The 10,000-nt window shown below is 42.0% G+C and overlaps 1 non-coding gene across 1 annotated transcript; it reads right to left on the reverse strand.

Moving 5' to 3' along the window:
• Window positions 1–1,207: 1,207 nt before the first annotated feature.
• On the reverse strand, window positions 1,208–3,130 carry LOC143306649 (small subunit ribosomal RNA). The gene has a single exon (XR_013064010.1). It is a non-coding gene; the product is annotated as a small subunit ribosomal RNA (ribosomal RNA).
• Between the last annotated feature and the right edge of the window lie 6,870 nt (window positions 3,131–10,000).

Here is a 10,000-nt window from a genome sequence, read left to right on the forward strand (position 1 = left end):
CGCGCGTCCTGTCGCTGAATCGTGGGTTGCGAGATTCGAACAGACACACGGCCGGCGACGATCGGTCTAACTAATGGACACATAGTTTTTCAAAGACTCGCTATCGTCGCTTCTCAGCCGGTCCGTAAACAACACACATCGATCAGGCGGACGCACGAATCTTACCACGGTGCGTGTTTCGTAGATTCCAGGTTACCCGCAAGTACCTCTCTCTCCCTCTCGAAAGAGGAATCTCGATCCGTCCTTTTTGGACAATGGAGAAATCTTTTTATCGCAACACGGATGGCAAAGAAACAACCAAAGCGTAGGAGCGTGGGGACGAGAGCGACGAAAAGAACGTCGCGAAAACAAAGTTTCGACGGTTGCTCGTTCTAATACATCGTAGTTTCAACTCTCTCAGTTTTAACCACTCCTAGACGCTTCGTAAACTTTTAACAATTCTTCGCCTCCGCGAGTTTCATTTCGAATAGAGCGAACGCAACACGGACCAAAAAAACTCCGGTGATGCCAGATCATTTAGCAAAGATCAGACGGCGGGTCATCTGTATTCCTTTTCTCTCTTTTTTATATCTTTCCATTTAACTAGGGTGTCGCAACGACGGGTACATTTATATATTTATATATATTGTATTTCAATTTTAATGATCCTTCACTTTCGGTTTGTAATAATATGATCCTTCTTTCATTTCGATCCTTCATATTGTAGGTTAACCAACAGAAGTTTGTTTTTTTACGACTTGTATTTTTGTGGTTTGTTTGTTTGTTTCTTACGACTTGTTTGTACCCGATCAAGTAGACGACGACCCATAAGTATAAGTTAGAGAGATAAAGGTCGAGAGACCTCACGCAAGCGTCTTTTACTTCCATTCACATCAGCCAGAGAGAAATGGTCCGGCGTCGTGCTCTTTGGCGCCGTTGGTCGCACAGTTTTTTTGCCGGCGGTTCCGAACGGACGGGAGAAACGCGATGAGTAATCAAAGCGACCTCCGCACGTAACCGTGTCGGTGTAATTTTACCGCATCGCAGCGTTTTGGTATTTGTTTCTTATTGGCTCGAACCCGAGATTTATGTGTTTTGTGTCATGTATATGGTATTATTTATTATATCTTTCTCGTTTTGTATAATTTTTGGTCCGAGCTCAATAAACTTTTATATCGCTTTATCAATGATCCATTCAGTTAGGTTTTCTCTTGTATTTTTAATTTGTTAATGATCCTTCCGCAGGTTCACCTACGGAAACCTTGTTACGACTTTTACTTCCTCTAAATAATCAAGTTTGGTCATCTTCCCGGTAACATCGGCAATGCCGAGACATTGCCGCGCACCAGTCCGAAGACCTCACTAAATCATTCAATCGGTAGTAGCGACGGGCGGTGTGTACAAAGGGCAGGGACGTAATCAACGCGAGCTTATGACTCGCGCTTACTGGGAATTCCTCGTTCATGGGGAATAATTGCAAGCCCCAATCCCTAGCACGAAGGAGGTTCAGCGGGTTACCCGGGCCTTTCGGCCAGGGAAAACACGTTGATTCCTTCAGTGTAGCGCGCGTGCGGCCCAGAACATCTAAGGGCATCACAGACCTGTTATTGCTCAATCTCGTGCGGCTAGAAGCCGCCTGTCCCTCTAAGAAGATTTGTTTGTACGTTGGTAGTAAAAACCCACCGACCGAAGTCGGGGGCCTTCGAGATACCATAAGTTACGTCTATTTAACAGGCTAGAGTCTCGTTCGTTATCGGAATTAACCAGACAAATCGCTCCACCAACTAAGAACGGCCATGCACCACCACCCACCGAATCAAGAAAGAGCTATCAATCTGTCAATCCTTCCGGTGTCCGGGCCTGGTGAGGTTTCCCGTGTTGAGTCAAATTAAGCCGCAGGCTCCACTCCTGGTGGTGCCCTTCCGTCAATTCCTTTAAGTTTCAGCTTTGCAACCATACTTCCCCCGGAACCCAAAAGCTTTGGTTTCCCGGAAGCTGCCCGCCGAGTCATCGGAGGAACTTCGGCGGATCGCTAGCTGGCATCGTTTATGGTTAGAACTAGGGCGGTATCTGATCGCCTTCGAACCTCTAACTTTCGTTCTTGATTAATGAAAACATTTTTGGCAAATGCTTTCGCTTCTGTCCGTCTTGCGACGATCCAAGAATTTCACCTCTAACGTCGCAATACGAATGCCCCCATCTGTCCCTATTAATCATTACCTCGGGGTTCCGAAAACCAACAAAATAGAACCGAGGTCCTATTCCATTATTCCATGCACAGAGTATTCAGGCGAAGGTAGCCTGCTTTGAGCACTCTAATTTGTTCAAAGTAAACGTACCGGCCCACCTCGACACTCAGTGAAGAGCACCGCGATGGGATATTAGTTGGACCGCCCGCGAGGAGCTAAGCCCACCGGTAGGACGTACCACATAATGCCAGTTAAACACCGCGAGCGGTGAACCGACACTGTGACACACAGATTCAACTACGAGCTTTTTAACCGCAACAACTTTAATATACGCTATTGGAGCTGGAATTACCGCGGCTGCTGGCACCAGACTTGCCCTCCAATGGATCCTCGTTAAAGGATTTAAAGTGTACTCATTCCGATTACGGGGCCTCGGATGAGTCCCGTATCGTTATTTTTCGTCACTACCTCCCCGTGCCGGGAGTGGGTAATTTGCGCGCCTGCTGCCTTCCTTGGATGTGGTAGCCGTTTCTCAGGCTCCCTCTCCGGAATCGAACCCTGATTCCCCGTTACCCGTTACAACCATGGTAGGCGTAGAACCTACCATCGACAGTTGATAAGGCAGACATTTGAAAGATCCGTCGTCGGTGCTAGATGACCATACGATCAGCACAAAGTTATTCAGAGTCACCAAAGCCGACGATGGACGAACGGACAAGCCGTCCGCCACCGATTGGTTTTGATCTAATAAAAGCATTCCTCCCATCTCTGGGTGGAATTCTGGTTTGCATGTATTAGCTCTAGAATTACCACAGTTATCCAAGTAATGTTTTGTACGATCTAAGAAACCAAAACTGATTTAATGAGCCATTCGCGGTTTCACCTTAATTCGGTATGTACTTAGACATGCATGGCTTAATCTTTGAGACAAGCATATGACTACTGGCAGGATCAACCAGGGAGCTTAGTTATTATTGTAAATTTAAATTTTCGTCGTCGGCCCTCCCTGTAAGACCGATCGACGTTAAGCCATTTCTCTTTTGTATGTAACACACATTTCATAAATTTTGTACCTCTTATAGAGGCCAAATATTCTCCTCCTCCTCTCATAAAGCACGAAAATCACTTTCACGCCGTGCATCCATCGTGCAAGCACGTAGACCACACACGCTGGACAATATAATAAAAGATAGCGCGGACAGTGGCATGCTATACAAATCGAGAAAGCGCGTACAGTGATCATGCTGGTCATTTTGCCACCAAATTTTATAATCTTTATCATTAGAGCGGGCCCACCAACCTCGTCTCTGTACTTTATACATTTCTCCTCCATCTGCACACACCTTTTCAAACATTAACGGAGAGAGTTCCTTGGACTTGCTTTAAATGTACATATTAGATATGTTGGAATCTCTCTCCTTTAGAAGTTTCCCCAGCCTTAAAACTTCTTTCATTTTTACTCCTCTCTCCATACTTATTTTCCTCTCTGAACGTATCAGAGAGGATTTTATTTCTGACACCTCTTGACTTTTCTTAAATTCAGGGACGTAATTTTGTTCATAATTCAGTGGACTTTTGTGTATTTTATACTTTAAATATTTCCAAACAGTCTCCCTTCTAAAAGTGATAGAACGAATTTTCGTCTAACACTACTTTCTTGGTTCAAAAATTTTATACAATCTTATAACTTTTTCAGTTTTAACAAATTTTGGTTACAGACAGTTGATGCTCAGTTTGTACAAGTATGCAACATTTATAAGTGCATACAGGTCACCAGCCTTATATTACAAGGCTCACCACATATGGGCCATTCGGTCTTAGACACCGACCCGTGGTAATGCTGTGTGGAGATTAATAATAATCCGCAACGGAAAACCGGAACGAGAATAGTCGAGAAAGTATATTCTCGAGGAGCGGTAGACTGCTTTTCAACCGAAGTCATAAAAGAGCCACACGCTCGACGCTACTCCCGACCGGTCCGAGCGAACCGAAAGTGCCTTCCTATAAATACCGAACGGCCGGCCGCTAGGTCGGCGACGCATGGGCTTACGCCCAGGCGTATGCCTGTGCAAACCGCCGTGAGAGCGTACCATCCCGCCGGCACGGTAAAACTTAGACTGAAAATATCGTCGAACATATCCTTTCATTTTATAACGTTCTATACATGAAAATTAATAAATTAACATGCAGGACATAATAAATTCACATTCTCATGTAAATCATGGGTTTAATTAATATTTTAAAAAATTTTAAAACCGCCCAGAACCGATGAGATGAAAATATTAAAACGATATTTTTGCATTTTCTTACGGTAAAACATTAACAAATAAGCGACTATAGCAATATAAAACTCCATTTGTAATTTAATTAATCAAAATTAATATTTTTTTTTGATTTTTCAGCGATCCAGAACCGATGAGACGAAAACATTAAAACGATATTTTTGCATTTTCATACGACAAAACATTAACAAATACGAGACTATAACAATATAAAACTACATATGTAATTTAATTAATCAAAATTAATAATTTTTTTTGATTTTTCAGTGATCCAGAACCGATAAGTCGAAAATTTTAACAATCATATTTTTGCATTCTGTACCGTGGATCCATCGTTAAACGCTATTAAACTAACGTCCGTGATGGTATAAATGCAGATTTTCGCTCCGTTTAGCCAAAATAACGAACTTTAGGTGCGCTCCGAAATATTTCAAAGTGCCAGCGGCGTATTGCTTCGCCTCTTAGAACCGATTAGTCGAAAATTTTAACAATCATATTTTTGCATTCTGTACCGTGGATCGATCGTTAAACGCTATTAAACTAGCGTCCGTGATGGTATAAATGCAGATTTTCGCTCCGTTTAGCCAAAATAACGAACTTTAGGTGCGCTCCGAAATATTTCAAAGTCCCAGCGGCGTATTGCTTCGCCTCTTAGAACCGATTAGTCGAAAATTTTAACAATCATATTTTTGCATTCTGTACCGTGGATCCATCGTTAAACGCTATTAAACTAACGTCCGTGATGGTATAAATGCAGATTTTCGCTCCGTTTAGCCAAAATAACGAACTTTAGGTGCGCTCCGAAATATTTCAAAGTCCCAGCGGCGTATTGCTTCGCCTCTTAGAACCGATTAGTCGAAAATTTTAACAATCATATTTTTGCATTCTGTACCGTGGATCCATCGTTAAACGCTATTAAACTAACGTCCGTGATGGTATAAATGCAGATTTTCGCTCCGTTTAGCCAAAATAACGAACTTTAGGTGCGCTCCGAAATATTTCAAAGTCCCAGCCGCGTATTGCTTCGCCTCTTAGAACCGATTAGTCGAAAATTTTAACAATCATATTTTTGCATTCTGTACCGTGGATCCATCGTTAAACGCTATTAAACTAACGTCCGTGATGGTATAAATGCAGATTTTCGCTCCGTTTAGCCAAAATAACGAACTTTAGGTGCGCTCCGAAATATTTCAAAGTCCCAGCGGCGTATTGCTTCGCCTCTTAGAACCGATTAGTCGAAAATTTTAACAATCATATTTTTGCATTCTGTACCGTGGATCCATCGTTAAACGCTATTGAACTAACGTCCGTGATGGTATAAATGCAGATTTTCGCTCCGTTTAGCCAAAATAACGAACTTTAAGTGCGCTCCGAAATATTTCAAAGTCCCAGCGGCGTATTGCTTCGCCTCTTAGAACCGATTAGTCGAAAATTTTAACAATCATATTTTTGCATTCTGTACCGTGGATCCATCGTTAAACGCTATTAAACTAACGTCCGTGATGGTATAAATGCAGATTTTCGCTCCGTTTAGCCAAAATAACGAACTTTAGGTGCGCTCCGAAATATTTCAAAGTCCCAGCGGCGTATTGCTTCGCCTCTTAGAACCGATTAGTCGAAAATTTTAACAATCATATTTTTGCATTCTGTACCGTGGATCCATCGTTAAACGCTATTAAACTAACGTCCGTGATGGTATAAATGCAGATTTTCGCTCCGTTTAGCCAAAATAACGAACTTTAGGTGCGCTCCGAAATATTTCAAAGTCCCAGCGGCGTATTGCTTCGCCTCTTAGAACCGATTAGTCGAAAATTTTAACAATCATATTTTTGCATTCTGTACCGTGGATCCATCGTTAAACGCTATTAAACTAACGTCCGTGATGGTATAAATGCAGATTTTCGCTCCGTTTAGCCAAAATAACGAACTTTAGGTGCGCTCCGAAATATTTCAAAGTCCCAGCCGCGTATTGCTTCGCCTCTTAGAACCGATTAGTCGAAAATTTTAACAATCATATTTTTGCATTCTGTACCGTGGATCCATCGTTAAACGCTATTAAACTAACGTCCGTGATGGTATAAATGCAGATTTTCGCTCCGTTTAGCCAAAATAACGAACTTTAGGTGCGCTCCGAAATATTTCAAAGTCCCAGCGGCGTATTGCTTCGCCTCTTAGAACCGATTAGTCGAAAATTTTAACAATCATATTTTTGCATTCTGTACCGTGGATCCATCGTTAAACGCTATTAAACTAACGTCCGTGATGGTATAAATGCAGATTTTCGCTCCGTTTAGCCAAAATAACGAACTTTAGGTGCGCTCCGAAATATTTCAAAGTCCCAGCGGCGTATTGCTTCGCCTCTTAGAACCGATTAGTCGAAAATTTTAACAATCATATTTTTGCATTCTGTACCGTGGATCCATCGTTAAACGCTATTAAACTAACGTCCGTGATGGTATAAATGCAGATTTTCGCTCCGTTTAGCCAAAATAACGAACTTTAGGTGCGCTCCGAAATATTTCAAAGTCCCAGCGGCGTATTGCTTCGCCTCTTAGAACCGATTAGTCGAAAATTTTAACAATCATATTTTTGCATTCTGTACCGTGGATCCATCGTTAAACGCTATTAAACTAACGTCCGTGATGGTATAAATGCAGATTTTCGCTCCGTTTAGCCAAAATAACGAACTTTAGGTGCGCTCCGAAATATTTCAAAGTCCCAGCGGCGTATTGCTTCGCCTCTTAGAACCGATTAGTCGAAAATTTTAACAATCATATTTTTGCATTCTGTACCGTGGATCGATCGTTAAACGCTATTGAACTAACGTCCGTGATGGTATAAATGCAGATTTTCGCTCCGTTTAGCCAAAATAACGAACTTTAAGTGCGCTCCGAAATATTTCAAAGTCCCAGCGGCGTATTGCTTCGCCTCTTAGAACCGATTAGTCGAAAATTTTAACAATCATATTTTTGCATTCTGTACCGTGGATCCATCGTTAAACGCTATTAAACTAACGTCCGTGATGGTATAAATGCAGATTTTCGCTCCGTTTAGCCAAAATAACGAACTTTAGGTGCGCTCCGAAATATTTCAAAGTCCCAGCGGCGTATTGCTTCGCCTCTTAGAACCGATTAGTCGAAAATTTTAACAATCATATTTTTGCATTCTGTACCGTGGATCCATCGTTAAACGCTATTAAACTAACGTCCGTGATGGTATAAATGCAGATTTTCGCTCCGTTTAGCCAAAATAACGAACTTTAGGTGCGCTCCGAAATATTTCAAAGTCCCAGCGGCGTATTGCTTCGCCTCTTAGAACCGATTAGTCGAAAATTTTAACAATCATATTTTTGCATTCTGTACCGTGGATCGATCGTTAAACGCTATTGAACTAACGTCCGTGATGGTATAAATGCAGATTTTCGCTCCGTTTAGCCAAAATAACGAACTTTAAGTGCGCTCCGAAATATTTCAAAGTCCCAGCGGCGTATTGCTTCGCCTCTTAGAACCGATTAGTCGAAAATTTTAACAATCATATTTTTGCATTCTGTACCGTGGATCCATCGTTAAACGCTATTAAACTAACGTCCGTGATGGTATAAATGCAGATTTTCGCTCCGTTTAGCCAAAATAACGAACTTTAAGTGCGCTCCGAAATATTTCAAAGTCCCAGCGGCGTATTGCTTCGCCTCTTAGAACCGATTAGTCGAAAATTTTAACAATCATATTTTTGCATTCTGTACCGTGGATCCATCGTTAAACGCTATTAAACTAACGTCCGTGATGGTATAAATGCAGATTTTCGCTCCGTTTAGCCAAAATAACGAACTTTAGGTGCGCTCCGAAATATTTCAAAGTCCCAGCGGCGTATTGCTTCGCCTCTTAGAACCGATTAGTCGAAAATTTTAACAATCATATTTTTGCATTCTGTACCGTGGATCCATCGTTAAACGCTATTAAACTAACGTCCGTGATGGTATAAATGCAGATTTTCGCTCCGTTTAGCCAAAATAACGAACTTTAGGTGCGCTCCGAAATATTTCAAAGTCCCAGCGGCGTATTGCTTCGCCTCTTAGAACCGATTAGTCGAAAATTTTAACAATCATATTTTTGCATTCTGTACCGTGGATCCATCGTTAAACGCTATTAAACTAACGTCCGTGATGGTATAAATGCAGATTTTCGCTCCGTTTAGCCAAAATAACGAACTTTAGGTGCGCTCCGAAATATTTCAAAGTCCCAGCGGCGTATTGCTTCGCCTCTTAGAACCGATTAGTCGAAAATTTTAACAATCATATTTTTGCATTCTGTACCGTGGATCCATCGTTAAACGCTATTAAACTAACGTCCGTGATGGTATAAATGCAGATTTTCGCTCCGTTTAGCCAAAATAACGAACTTTAGGTGCGCTCCGAAATATTTCAAAGTTCCAGCGGCGTATTGCTTCGCCTCTTAGAACCGATTAGTCGAAAATTTTAACAATCATATTTTTGCATTCTGTACCGTGGATCGATCGTTAAACGCTATTGAACTAACGTCCGTGATGGTATAAATGCAGATTTTCGCTCCGTTTAGCCAAAATAACGAACTTTAAGTGCGCTCCGAAATATTTCAAAGTCCCAGCGGCGTATTGCTTCGCCTCTTAGAACCGATTAGTCGAAAATTTTAACAATCATATTTTTGCATTCTGTACCGTGGATCCATCGTTAAACGCTATTAAACTAACGTCCGTGATGGTATAAATGCAGATTTTCGCTCCGTTTAGCCAAAATAACGAACTTTAGGTGCGCTCCGAAATATTTCAAAGTCCCAGCGGCGTATTGCTTCGCCTCTTAGAACCGATTAGTCGAAAATTTTAACAATCATATTTTTGCATTCTGTACCGTGGATCCATCGTTAAACGCTATTAAACTAACGTCCGTGATGGTATAAATGCAGATTTTCGCTCCGTTTAGCCAAAATAACGAACTTTAGGTGCGCTCCGAAATATTTCAAAGTCCCAGCCGCGTATTGCTTTGCCCCGAAATTTTTCAAAGTTCCAGCGGCGTGTTGCTTTCAAAGTGCCTCCCTCTAAATACCGATCGGCAGGCCGCTAGGTCGGCGACGCACGGGCTTACGCCCAGGCGTATACGGGGGCAAATCGCCGTGAGAGCGTGCGATTTTGACTTTCGCAATAAGATAGTCTCCTTTATGAAAAGGAGCGTACACGTCTCCCAAAAAAAAAAACAGTTTCATGACGATCAATGTAGTTCTTGATCGAAATGTATCATAGGACGAAGATTTTATCGAAAAGTACGAACTTTGGCGACGCATCGAAATTTTTCAAAGTTCCAACGGCGTGTTGCTTTCAAAGTGCCTCCCTCTAAATACCGATCGGCAGGCCGCTAGGTCGGCGACGCACGGGCTTACGCCCAGGCGTATACGGGGGCAAATCGCCGTGAGAGCGTGCGATTTTGACTTTCGCAATAAGATAGTCTCCTTTATGAAAAGGAGCGTACACGTCTCCCAAAAAAAAAAACAGTTTCATGACGATCAATGTAGTTCTTGATCG

This window comes from Osmia lignaria, unplaced genomic scaffold (assembly GCF_051020975.1).
Source record: "Osmia lignaria lignaria isolate PbOS001 unplaced genomic scaffold, iyOsmLign1 scaffold0016, whole genome shotgun sequence".
Lineage (NCBI taxonomy): Eukaryota > Metazoa > Arthropoda > Insecta > Hymenoptera > Megachilidae > Osmia > Osmia lignaria.